Source organism: Dasypus novemcinctus, chromosome 4 (assembly GCF_030445035.2).
Source record: "Dasypus novemcinctus isolate mDasNov1 chromosome 4, mDasNov1.1.hap2, whole genome shotgun sequence".
NCBI lineage: Eukaryota > Metazoa > Chordata > Mammalia > Cingulata > Dasypodidae > Dasypus > Dasypus novemcinctus.
The window spans coordinates 75,038,154-75,052,345 of NC_080676.1; the positions used below are offsets into that span (position 1 = coordinate 75,038,154).

Sequence of the window (14,192 nt, forward strand, 5' to 3'; positions counted from 1 at the left end):
CCCATCCATCTACCCACCCACTCAACTACCCACCCATCCTTCCATTCATCCATCCATCCAACCACTCACCAACCCACCTGTCTATCCGTCTACTCACCCGTTTTTCCATCCACCCACCCACCCATCCATCTATCCACTCAACCAATCATTCATCCATAGCTGGAGCAGCTCCACACATAACTTTGTAAATTGGTGCCTGAGACCACTTAACCTGGGCCAGGCACACCTCACCAATCTCAGAGCTTTGTAATATAAAAATATGGTGACCAGTCATTCAGGCATAAAGGAACTCCTCAGCCATTCCCCTCAGATTTTCAGAGTGAGTTCAGCCCAATCCTAAGTATTTCTGAATTCAGGGCTGGAAACCAGAACAGGGGTCATTTTTCTCAGATGTCTCTGAGAGTCATGCTAACAAGTCTGGCTTCCATTAGGGCATATTCTGCACAAACAATTATAAAATGATGAGGAAGCTAGAGGTTCAGTTTCTATCATCCTTCCTTCCCTCTGGGTTTCTAACATAAGGATGGGAAACAGTGTTCTAGTTTATGTATTAATACCTGGGCAAGAAGAGTGCAAACCTTCTGTTAAGAGCTATAATTGAGAATGCAGCTTAGGGCAGAAGGTGGCAGCAAGGCCTCCCATATCTAACTTTCTTCTTTTTGAATCTAAGAATCTACTTCCCCTAAAGATCCTTGAATGAGGAGCTGGATCCAAGAAAGATAATTTAACCAGCTAGCCTCATCACCTAACTGGATAGAGATCAAGCCTCTCACATTACCTTTCAACACAGGGCCCTCCCACCAATGAAATGTGACCCGAGATTTGACCAACCAGATTGGGCTCCCCATCCCGTGAGGGGGGATGGGCAGCAATGTTCCTTCTATTCCTGTTGGAGAGAGGGAGCTTGGGTGCTAGTGTGATCTCCATGGGCAGAGTCGGAAAGTGAAGAGAGCTGACGAAGTGACCCCAGTAGTGGCAAAGGCAGTGACAGTGACAGGGTGTGTGGACAAGTAGAGGAGCTCCTAACCCACTCTGCTGGTGGTCAGGGAGAACTGCCTGGAGGGGAGATATCTGGCCTGAGTCCAAGCAATTTTGTGGGCAGAGAAGAGGGACAGGACATTCCAAACAGAGAGGACAATATGATCAAAGACAAGGAAATGAGAAATTGTTCTTGTGGGACTAGATGAATATTATAGAGTTTTAGGGCTGAGACAGTGCCAGGCAAGAGAACTGGAGAGGTAGGCAAGGGTTGGGTTAGGAAGGGGCCTGTATGCTATACTGTGTGCAATTGAAACAAGAAGGGAAGTCTGAAGAATGATAATAAAAAATCTCTACTCAAAATTGTATATGTCTTTGTAGTCAGAAGTCTGTAAGAAATGAATTAGCATTAGCCAGGCTCAGGAAATTCCAGCTTCACATCTATCCTCTTCCCTGGAGAGCATGGAGGGAGGGTGGGTGCGGGGGAGGGGGATATTCCTACTCCTGAGATTAGCGCAATTGGGAGGAGAGGTGGAGGAGCAGGCTCAGAATTCTGGAAGGGTGGGACCCAGTCACTTGTAAGCTCACATAGCCCCTACTGTATGCTGAACACCTCTGTACAAGTAGCTGATGGATATGGGATAGGGCGGGTATGGAGACAGGAATAAAATAAGGTCACACCTGGTGTATTAGTTTCCTATTGCTGCTGTAACAAATTATCACAAGTTTAGTGACTTAAAACAACACAAATGGGAAACGGACTTGGCCCAGTGGTTAGGGCATCCGTCTACCACATGGGAGGTCCGCGGTTCATACCCGGGGCCTCCTTGACCCTGACCCGTGTGGAGCTGGCCCATGCACAGTGCTGATGTGCACAGGAAGTGCCATGCCACACAGGGGTGTCCCCTGCATAGGGGAGCCCCACCCGCAGGGGGTGCACCCATAAGGAGAGTCGCCCAGCGCAAAAGAAAGTGCAGCCTGCCCAGGAATGGCGCCGCCCACACCTCCGGTGCAGCTGAGGACAACAGAAGCGGACCAAGAAACAAGATGCAGCAAAAAGACACAGAGAACAGACAACTGCGGGAGGGGAGGGGAATTAAATAAATAAATAAATCTTTTAAAAACACACACACAAATTTACTCTGGAGTCCAGACGTCTAAAATGGGGACATGAACTTGGCTCAACTGATAGAGCATCTGTCTACCATATGGAGGGTCCAGGGTCCAATTCCCAGGGCCTCCCAACTGATGTGGTAAGCTGACCGATGCACAGTGCTGCCGTGCACAGGAGTGCCATACCACGCGGGGACGCCCCCGCATAGGGGAGCCCCATGCACAAGGAGTGCACCCTGCAAGGAGAGTCACCCCACGTGAAAAAAGCACAGCCTGCCCATGAGTGGCACAGCACACACGGAGAGCTGATGCAGCAAGATGACGCAACAAAAAGAGACACAGTTTCCCAGTGCCACTGGATAATGCAAGTGGACGCAGAAGAACACACAGTGAATGGACACAGAGAGCAGACAATGGGGTGGAGGGAAGGGGAGAGAAATAAATAAAAAATAAATCTTAAAAAAAAAAGTCCAAAATGTTTCTCAATGGGATAACATCACTGGGAAAGCTGGGTTCCTTTGGGAGGTTCTAGGAGAGAGTCTGCTTCCTTGCCTTTTCCTGCTGCACTCCTTGGCTCCTGGTCCCCTCCCATCTTCAAAGCCAGCAATCAGGAGACACACCATTCCAACTTTTGCTGTGGTGATTGTGTCTCCTCTGATTCACCTGCCTCCTATTCTGCTTTAAGGACCTATGTGACTAGATTGAGCTCACCTGGATAAAACAGGATCCTCTGCCCACCTCAAGATCCTTAATTTAATCACACCTGCAAAGTCCCTATTGCTGTGTAAGGTAACATATTCACAGGTGCTGGGGATTAGGATGGGGGCATCTTTGGGGGGTCATACTTCTGCCTACTACCCATAAGGGGGCTGGGAATGTCACTTGTAATTGCTGGAGCACAATGACAAAGCAACACAATGTACATCCAGATGACACACTGCAAATTGAATGCTGAGGAAACGGGTGGGAAAGACATCCTGGAGACTTCTTGGAGGAAGCTTGTTTTGAACTAGGTTGGTTAGAGGCTATGGAAAGGTTTTTGAACCAAGGGAAAGGTGGACAAAGGTGAACAAGGCAGAAGAACAACTCTCCTTTCTACTTTTACGTTTAAGTATATTCACTTAAGAGGAGTTTGGTGCAACGGCAACATCATGGGATTTGGGTAACACAATCTCTTTTTTCTTTTAATTTTTAAAAATTAATTTAATGAAGTATATCACTCATACATAAACATACATAATAAGTGTATTATAATATTTGTGAACTTACAAAACAAACATATATAATATTATACAGGACTCTCATAACTCACCCTACCACCAATAATTTGCATTGTTGTTAAACCTTTTTAACTAATGATTAAAGAATATTGTCAAAACATTGCTACTAACCAAAGTATTTTCCCCCAACCAACCCTATTATTATTATCTTTATATCATTTATCTATGAACATACATGAACAATTAAGTGAATAGTAAAAGTTGTTAACTTACAAAGCAAGCTTGCATAACATCATACAGGGGTCCCATACATCATCCCTCCACCAACACCTTCATTGTTGTGAGACGTTTGTTACAAATTATGAAAGAATACTGCCAAAAATACTACTAATCATAGTCTTTATCTTACATTTGGTGTGTTTTTCCCCCAACCCACCCTAGTACTGTTTTTAAATATATTTTTTATGACAGAAGTTGTAAACTTATAAAACAATCATGCACGTGTGCAGAATTCCCAAACAACACCCCTCCACCACACGGTGGTAGAACATTTGCTACGGAGAAGATAATATCATGATTGTTAGCATGTCCATAGTGTACATTTGGTATACCTTTTCCATACTGCTCCATTATCAACACAGTACATCTTACACATAGATGTAAGAATATTATATAATTATTGCTATCCACAGTCCATAGGTCATGCCAGCTGTATTTTTCCCATGCTTCTCCACATTCCTAACACCCTGCAGTAGTGATGTATATTTGCTCTAGCTCACAAAGACACTCTTGCATTTGTACCATCAATCACAATTCTCATCCATCTCTTGGTTTACTGTGTTATTCAGTCCCTAGATTATTCTCTAGCATTCTGTCAATTGGCATTTACATCCCTAGACTACCATTTTCAGCTCCATCCCCATTTATAAACTAGCTGTTACTCACTATGTGTTACCATCTACTCTATACATTTCCATACTTTTACAGTAAAGCTAATTAAAACTTCTACATATATTAAAAATCAGTAGTCCATCTCAGTCCTCTTGTCTCCTTTAAGAATCCACCACCTACCACAGGGCTTGAAGATATTTTCCTACATTTTTTTCTAGAAGTTTTATGGTTCTTGCTTTTATTTTTACGTTTTTGATCCATTTTGAGTTAATTTTTGGATAAGGTGTGAGAGAGGTCCTTTTTCCTTCTTTTGGCCATGAATATCCAATTCTTTCAGCACCATTGGTTGAATGTACTGTTCTGCCTGAGCTGCATGGGTTTGACAAGCTAGTCAAAAATCACTTGACCATACATGTGAGGGTCTGTTTCTGAACCATAAATTTGGTTCCATTGGTCTACGTGTCTGTCTTTATGCCAGTATCATGCTGTTTTTACCACTATAGCTAGGTAATATGATTTAAAGTCTGGAGAAGAGGGTTCACTTTTCATTTTTATGATGTTCCTGGCTATGCAGGACCCCTTACCCTTTCAAATAAATTTGACAATCATGTTTTCAATTTTTTTTAATGCTGGTGGAATTTTTATTGGGTAGGATTGCATTGAATCTGTATATCAATTTGAATAGATTTGACATCTTAATGATATTTAGTCTTCCAATCCATGAGCATGGAATGTTCTTCCAGTTATTTAGGGCTTTTTTTATTTCTTTTAACACTGAGTTGCGTTTTTCTGAATGCAAGTGCTTTACATCATTGGTTTATTATTCAGTCCAGGAATAAGTTTATTCCTGACTATTTGAGTTTTATCTGTCATATTTTATTTTCATCACTATTTTGACATTTCATTATTTTTATTGATAAAATCTTCATTTCTAGACTCTCTTCTAGGCCTCTCTCTCTTGTCTTTTCTTTTCAGGCTCTAGCACACCCTTTAGTATTTCCTGAAAATCTGGTCTCTTGCTTAGAAATTCTCTCAGTTTCTGCTTATCTGTGACTATTCTAATCTTGCCCTCATTTTTGAAAGACAGTCTTGCTGGATATAAGATTCTTGACTGGAAGTTGTTCTCTTATAGTATCTTAAATATATCAGACCACTGTCTTCTTGTCTCCATGGTTTCTGGTGAGAAATCAGCACTTAATCTTATTGAGCATCCCTTATATGTTATGCATTGCTTTTTTCTCTTACTTTTCTCAGAATTCTCTGTCTTTGGCATTTGACATTCTGATGCGTATGTGTCTTGAAGTTGGTCTATTCAATTTTTTTGGATGGGGATATGTTGTGCTTCTTGGACATGGATATCTATGTTCTTCAATAGGGTTGGGAAATTTTCTACCATTATTTCTTCAGATCTCCTTTCTGCCCCTTTTCCCTTCTCTTCTCCTTCTGGGACACCCATGACACAAATGTTTGCATGCTGTCATTTAGTTCCCAGAGATCTTGTTCAATTTTTTCCATTCTTTTCTTCATCTGTTCTTTCATACATTCACTTTCAGTGGTCACTTCTTCAAGCTCACCAATCCTTTCTTCTGCCTCCTCAAATCTGCTATTACATCATTCCAATGTTTTTAAAATTTCAAATATTGTACCTTTCATTCCCATAAAATCTGCTAATTTTCTATGTATGTTTTAAAATTCTTCTTTGTGCTCATCCAGTGTCTTCTTAATATCCTTAATCTCTTTAGCCATCTCATTTAATTTATAAAGGAGATTTTTTTGAACATCTATGATTAGTTGTCTCAACTCCTTTATGTCATCTGAAGGCTTATCTTGTTCCTTTAACTCGGCCATAGCTTCTGTTTCTTGGTGTGACTGTAATTTTTTGTTGGTGCTTTGGCATCTGGGTGCAGTTTTTCTCTTTAATTTAGGGCTTCCTGCCCTTTCTCCCTTGCTGGTTATGCAGTAGGAGCCAAGGTTGTAATAGTTGCTATAAGCTGTGGAGGCTCAAGTTGTCCTCATTGCCCCAGGGACTAATGAAGCTTCTTCCAACTTTCTCCTTTGCCAGGGGTAAGGACAGAGTCTCAGCTGTGTGGAATAATCGAAGTTGTGCAGGCCTAGACTGTAATTGCCCTGAGAGACTGAAGAAGCTTCACACCCCTTTCTCTCCTGCCTGGGGTGGGGATGGAGCTGCAGGTGTGGGCAGCAATCTATTCAGTGCAGATCCAAGATGACTGCAGTTGCCCCAGTAGACTTCTGATTTTCAGTCTGTGCCAGCCAAAGATACCTGCAGTTACCTGGATAGGCCGATACAGAACCCACCAGCCTCCTCCCTGCCAGAGGTAGGGCTGAAACCTAGTCTAGGACTTCAGGCCAATCTGGGTGAAAGAAACTGTTTCCTACCATCACTGTGATTTTCAGTCAGTCTGGCTTCCCCTTAGGCTGGGGGCAGAGTCAATTGGCAGCCACCGGCCTCTAATGGACTTGGGCAGATTCACACGCCAGCTGTTCCCAGGGTTATATCTTAGCCAGCCGAGTCTACCGATCAGTAGCTGAAATCAGCAACTAACTGTCTCCTCCTCCCCTGTTTTTGGGAAATGGAGCTTCCAATTCCAGCCACAGAACAGCTCCTAGGGCGGCTCATGCCACCAGAGTAGGATTATCACCAGCCTCCACAACTTGGTTGGTAATTTCCCAGAGAGGCTGGAAGAGGTCCCTGAAACTTTCTCCCTCCTGGAGGTGGCACTGGGGCCTAGGCTACAGCTGCAATCTGATCTGGATGGGAAGAAGTCGGTTCCCCCAGCACTGTGATTTTCAGTCTGCCCCACTTCCCCTCATGCCAGGTGTGGAGTTAAGATGGCAGCCCCCAACTTCTTTCTGACTTGGACAGGTTCAAACTTTAGCTGTTCTCAGGATTGTATTTTAGACCACTGAATTTACTCATCAGTACCTGAAGTTGGTATCCAACTGCCTCTTCCTTCCCCATTTTTGGGAAGTGAAGATTTCAGTTCCAGATGTGGAACTGCTCCCAAGGCAGCTTGTGCCTCCAGTGGAGGATGGGCTCTGGCCTCTGTGGTGTGGAGCGCTCTACTTATAAGTCTTCTCTGCAGATGGGCTGTCTCCTCCTTCCATTCCTTCAATGGTGTTGCAGGATGCTCTTCTGGCCTCCTGGAGCCCCCAAACAGGTGCTTCAGCTAGCTCCAGATAGCCCTGGGTGTTTACTAACTGTCCTGTAGCAGGAGATGACTCTAAGAGTGCCTTACTCCCCTGCGATCTTACTGGTTGTTGCCACAATCTCTTTTCAAATCCTGCCTCTACCACTTTCTAGCTCTGTGATTTTGGACAGGCTTCTTAACCACTCTGAACCTCCTCCATAAAATTGGGGATTAAAATTTATACCTGACTCCAAGTGGAGTTATGAGTGCTAAGAAAAATGAGACACATTTCTTTGGAAGATAGAAAGGTGCAGGGGGTGTACTATGAGTGTTTACCTAGCACCTGCACTGATTCAGTGTCACTTACTGTGGGCAACACAGGAAAAAATAAACCATGGAAACTGCAGTGAAGTTTCAGAGCAGAGAAGAATCCTATTGCTTTGGTAGGCCAAGGCTGTATCCTGTCAGCCACAGAGTGGGGCACCTTCATTATACAACAGCAGGAAATGTGTGCCAAGCCCAAATCAGAGCAAGGAGAGTAGACAGCGTTGCCACCTGATTACCACCACTCACCACCCCGACCTCTAAATGCCCACCAGCCTTATCAAATTCATTTGGCCACTGTCCCTAAACTGCTTTCCCTTCAGGCCTTTCCCTTCCCTTCCTAGAGCTTCAGGAATTTTTATTACACACCAAGAAACATACCCTGCCCTCCAGTTCCTTGGAACCAAGGCTTACCCTAGACTAAATGACGCAATTCTTGCTATGCTTTATCCCCTCAGTGTTCACACAGGAACCCAAGAAGAGGGGATGAAATATGGCAGCTGGACCAGGCTAATCCCTACATTGTTTGCAATTTTTCTGTAAGCAGGGGAATTGCAGAAAGCTGTACTAACTAAACTCTCTGCTCAGCATCCTTGCATCTTAGAGATGTCCCGGGCTCCTCTGGCGGCGAGGAGGGGGGGCTCACAAGCAAAAATAGATGCCAGTTGTCAGGAGGCCAGTAGAGGCCTAAGCTCCTGACTCTTGACAAGGTACTCTTCTTGGGGGAAAGGTCACATTCAAGTGAGAGGCAAAGCAGATGGCAAGAGCCACCAGCCCCAGGACTTGGTGATTAGCTGTGCTTCCAGGAATGTAACCCTTCTCTCAGCATCAACCCTGGCAGGCTTTCCCCTGTTCCCTGATGGGCTGGATGTGAATGGAGGACACACACTGGAGACGCACCACCATTCATGGAGATGGAGTAGCTTGCAGGTAAAAGAGACAGAAGCAGTTCTCTAAATGGAAACCTCTAAAATAATGAAGAGTCCAGATTATATTTTTTTTCTATTTTGTTTTGGTTTGTAAAAACAAAAACACCAGTGTATATGTATGCGTCAATGTGTACACACATGCACACTTTTATGACTCTTTGTGTCTATTACAGAAGGCACCATATTAAAAAAGCTGGATTCTCCAATATGAAGGGTGACTTTAAGATATTCTGGCTTAGGGAAGTGGTCTTGGCCCAGTGGTTAGGGTGTCCGTCTACCACATGGAAGGTCTGCAGTTCAAACCCTGGGCCTCCTTGAACCATGTGGAGCTGGCCCATGTGCAATCTGATGCGCGCAAGGAGTGCCCTGCCATGCAGGGGTGACCCCCATGTAGGGGAGCCCAAAGCACAAGGAGTGCGCCCCGTAAGGAGAGCCACCCAGCGTGAAAGAAAGTGCAGCCTGTCTAAGAATGGTGCTGCCCACACGGAGAGCTAACACAAGATGACGCAACAAAAAGAAACACAGATTCCCGTGCCACTGACAACAACAGAAGCGGACAAAGAAGACGCAGCAAACAGACACAGAGAACAGACAGCCGGGGCGGGGTGGGGAGAAGGGGAGAGAAATAAATAAACAAATAAATCTTTAAAAAAAAAAAAAAGATATTCTGGCTTAAAATATAGGCCATGTGGTATATATCAGATTCACTTTGAGAAGCCCAGAGGGCAGGTGGCACTTCAAAAGGATTAGCAGACATCTTCCCAGCAGCCAGCAAGAGGGCTTCTATAAGTGCTGATTGGTGAGATGTGACATATACCATATGTGTTAAGATGTCGAAGAGAGAGAAAACAACACTAGTTTCACATATGAGTCCCAAACTGAAAAACACAAGGGCAGATGCTCCAAATGGCCGTGTCAAATTTTAATTTACCTGCTTCTCATATGGGCAACATTAACTCTATGGTCTGTATTAGAGTGGGTTTACTGCTGCAACAAACAGCCTCAAACTTTAATGTTTAGACAGTATAAATTTATTTCTAGCTCATGTTACATTGTGATACAGGTCAGGAGGGGTGGGGGCTCTGCTCTACCCTGTCCTCCAGTGACCTAGGCTCCTTCAGATTAGTGGCTTTCCCTGGATTTTCGGCATCCAGCAGGCAGGTGAGAGCAGAGAGGATTCCGTGGAGGTTGTAAGGGCCATGGCTGAAAGGGTTCCTAGCCCTTCCTCCCACATTCCACTGGCCAGAACTAGACACAGAGTATGTCTGAACTGAAAGACAGACTTGGCAATGCTCAGAAAGATGAGGAACCAGGCAAAGAAGTAGTCAGTCTCTGCTGTTGTGCAGGCTAAGAACTGCTAGGTTGTCTTCTTTACTGATGACAAATGAGGGAATCCCCTGACTGGCCCTGTGTAGTTTTGCCCCTTCCGAGCTTATGTACCTTCTTTGGGAAATTATACATTCCATCCAACTATTCTGCCATTCCTCAAAACATCTTTGTAACTCCATTTTTGGTATACCCTTCAGAGCCTTTGAATATTCTAATGAATGGCAAGTTTTTATGGAAGCGCCAGAAATCATTTGGAACCACCTGAGAAATCATCTTCTAGGTGTCAAAAATGAGGTGTGAACTTTGCACAGTGTATCGTAGCCAATGAGGTTTATTTGAGGTGCAATTATTGCTAATTGAAAACTTTTCCCAATACCCTGCCATGATGACTTGAAATCTAATCAGCATTGGCAATTTTTGACAGTCTCTAAGGGGACTGAATTAAAAAAAAAAAGGAGGTCTGATTCTTAACTCTTCAGGCAATTTCCAAAGATAAGATCACATTTTGAGGATTGATAGTGTCATTGGGATAATTTTATGATTTTATAAGCTTTCCAGAGGTGCTGATTTTGAAGGAACAACATTTATTTAGGTATACGTTTTACTAAATTGTGTGTGTATGTGTGTCAAGTGACTGTAGTTTTGGATTGCATGCTGTTTTGTTTTTTCAAAGTTTTAATAGTTTTATTAATCCTCTGGTGAAAAATCTGCACAATCACTGATTGAGTCACTGAAGAATGTTTACTTCTTCTGTTATCCAATCTTTAACTCATTTTTTGCTAAAACCAATATCGGCCTTTGCAGTCCCCTGACTTTCTTCATTCTGTTCTTGTGCTGCTTCCTTTTTTTTTTTTTTAATTTTTAAAATTTCTATTTATTTCTCTTCCTTCCCCCCCACCCCACCCCAGTTGTTTGTTCTCTGTGTCCATTTGCTGTGTGTTCTTCTGCATCCACTTCTATTCTTGTCAGTGGCACTGGGAATCTGTGTCTCTTTTTGTTGCATCATCTTGTTATTTCAACTCTCTGTGTATGCAGCACCACTCCTGGGCAGGCTGAACTTTCTTTCGCACTTGGCGGCTCTTCTTATGGGGTGCACTCCTTGCACGTGGGGCTCCCCTATGTGGAGGATACCCCTGCAGGGCACGGCACACCTTGCACACATCAGCACTGTGCGTGGGCCAGCTCCACACATAGTCAAGGAGGTCCTGGGTTTGAGCCTTGGACCTCCCATGTGGTAGGCGGATACTCTATCCGTTGAGCCAAGTCCACTTCCCTTGTGCTGCTTTTTTGAGGTCTTTTTCTTCTCATACATGCCATGTCTTGCAAGTCTGTGTTTGGGTTCATTTTTGTCCTCATAATCCAAGGAATCATAAATCATGCCAAAGCCAGTTGTCTTGCCACCACCAAAATACAAAGATGACATCAGGTGTGGTCCTGTATGTTTTGGCTAGTTTTTCCTGAATTTCTGTCTTTGGTACTGTTGCCTTCCCAGGGTGAAGGACATCAATGGCCACTTGTTTCCGCTGAAGTAGTCTGATGGTCATGAACTTCCTAGTCTGGATAGTGACAGTGTCATTCATAATGGCAGGTGATCTTCAAGCAGTCAGGGAGGAAAAGAGCCATATGCTGTCTTTTATCCAGGTGTGCGCTAGTCTTTTCTGCCCGACCAGATTGAAAGACTTTCAGTGGTAAATGTGTCTTTTATAAGAAATCAGCTCAATTCGTGGTTTTAAGTATTCTTGATGTGCCCTGTTGAATCATTCAAATCTATCATGGATTCATTTATTGACTGTTCAGTATTTATTGAATGTCTATGTGTACAAAGCTATTTTGCTTGAGTTAGAAACTGTGAAGCCAGGTGATAGCAATTACTTCCCAAGGAGCCTGAAGCTTAGCTTGTAGTGCTGGAAGCAGTATGTTCTTGGATAGTGAAGCAGGAATTGGGCACAGGTTTCTTAGATGGACAGGAAGAAAGGAAGCTGGACTTGGAATAGACTACAGGTGCATGGTTCACTCAAAGTGTTCTGAAAAGAGTAATTACATGTAAGATTTTCTTATAAACTGAAGAACCCTAGATGCTCTTCTCTGAACTAATGTTTTACCTTCTGGATAAACCCAGTGCCCTAGAAAACCCTCATATCTCTTTTAAATTACTCATGTTACCCCAAGACACCTAATCTCAGATTGTCTTTTCCTCATGAGTAATGAGGAAGAGCGTTTGAGATGGGGTGGACCCCATCCTATGGCTGCAGTTCCAGGAAGGAACTAGGAAATCCCATCACCCCATCAAACAGTGACATTTGGAGGTGAGGGGGTAATGTCTTTTCTAAATGTGTGGTTTTCAGCTCACTGAAAAAAAAAAAAAAGACCTGGGATGCTAGCTAAAATGCAGATGACTGAACCCCATCCCAGACCTACTAAATCATATTTTCTTGGGTAAGACACACATTTGTGGGACATATTAGGAACATACTCTTTTCTTTTGAAACACATTTTTAAAACACTCCTTCCCCAGGTGATTCTCTAAAGTTTGAAGGGCCCAGGTGGAAAGGCTTTGGGCTAACCTGAGTCTGGGCCTGGCAATCTCCATCAGCGGCGGGCTCTATAATGAGCAGTAGCAGCCCCAGACCAGAGCTGGTAAACGTGCTGGTGTGCCATGCTGGCCCAGGCTGGGTCCAAGAGGCCACACTGCAGCGAGGCACTTCCTCGTGGGTCCCACGGATGAGCTGGAGACAAAGAACCTTCTTATACTGAAAACAATGGGTCTGGGCCTGGGCCACAGTACCTGTGTATGCACACGTCTGTGTAGCTGCACCTTTGGAGCCTATGCATCTATAGACTTGGGTATGCCCATTTTGTTCCTTCCTGGTACAGCACCTCCACTTACCTCCCACCCCAGCACCCAACACCTCTCTTTCTTCCAGTCTCACCACTCAGGGTGCAAGGGCTCCTTTCTCTGCCTCGGCAGCTTGGTCATGACACCCATCTGCTGCTGGGGCCCTGCGATTCATAGTCAGTCCTTAACAATTAAATAAACAAATCTTTATTGAGCCAGGCATTATGCTAGACATTTCATATTTGGTCACTAGTTTGCTCCTGAGAACAGCTTGCAGAGGTAGGTACTGTGATTTCCCCCATTTTACAGATGAGGAAACTGAGGCTCAGGGAAGCTAAGTAGCTTGCTCAGAATCCCAGCAGTAATAAGTGACAGAACTGGATCTGAACTCATCTTTCATTGAGCACTCTGTGGTCCCCATGGAAGCCAGCCCAGAGTTTATCTTCTCTCCTAAACCCCAAAAGTTGGCAAACTGTGGCCGTGGGCCAAATCCAGCCCAATGCCTGTTTTTGAAAATAAGGTTTTATTAGAACACAGGCAATGCCCATTCATCTACATCTACAAGGCTGCTTTCACGCTACAGTGACAGAATTGAGTAGTTTTTGTGGCAGAGACCATATGGCCTGCAAAGCTTAAATATTTACTACCTGACTCTTGACAGAAAAAGTTTCCTGAGCCCTGCTTTAGAGGGGCTCCGATTTATACCTTTAGAAAGGATTCAGTCCCTTGGGAATGAGTTTTCTCAGACATCTCTTTCTCCGCTAAGAAATGCCTGTCCTTTCTGAAGGTAAATGCTCCCGCTTGGGTGGATGCCGTCCTGCTCCTCAGGGACCTCGCTCCACAACTACCACCATTTCTCCTGCTTTCTCTCGTGCTGCATCCCCTCCTCTCCAAGCACACCCAAGTCAGTCTGGCAAATGCACACCGATACCTGATCTGCCAGGAGCTGTTCCAATTTTCTTCCCTTTCCTTTCCTTGCCAAATATAGTTTTACCTGGATATTCTACTTTGTCTCTTTATATTTTCCCTCCTCACCCCCCACAGTGCAACTTCTTCCCTTCAGCTAGAGGTTTGGAAACATCTCCACTTGGGTGTCTTGTTACAAGAACTTTACTAAACCTACCCAGCATCCCCGTCTTTGCTAAGGCCTTGTTATCTCATATTAGTTACCATGGGTCCATCGCCATCTCTCTCTCTGCCTCTGCCTCTCTCTCTGTCTCTTTCTCCTAAAACCCCGGCTATTACTGAATCCTGTGGCCGTTTCTTTGGGAATATCTCTTGGGGTGCTCCCTGCCTCATTCCCACTGCAGTCCTTGGCCCAGACCTTCAGCACCTCACCCCTGGAGCACTGCCGTATTCCTAGCTGGTCTCCCTCCCTCTGTCTTTTCTAATCTGCCCCTTCTACCTCATTTTTCAAACACCA

General features: G+C 44.3%; 1 non-coding gene across 1 annotated transcript; it reads left to right on the plus strand.

Moving 5' to 3' along the window:
- Positions 1-10,232: 10,232 nt before the first annotated feature.
- On the plus strand, positions 10,233-10,369 carry LOC111765943 (U4 spliceosomal RNA). Its single transcript, XR_002798141.1, has one exon. It is a non-coding gene; the product is annotated as a U4 spliceosomal RNA (small nuclear RNA).
- The last annotated feature ends 3,823 nt before the right edge of the window (positions 10,370-14,192 follow it).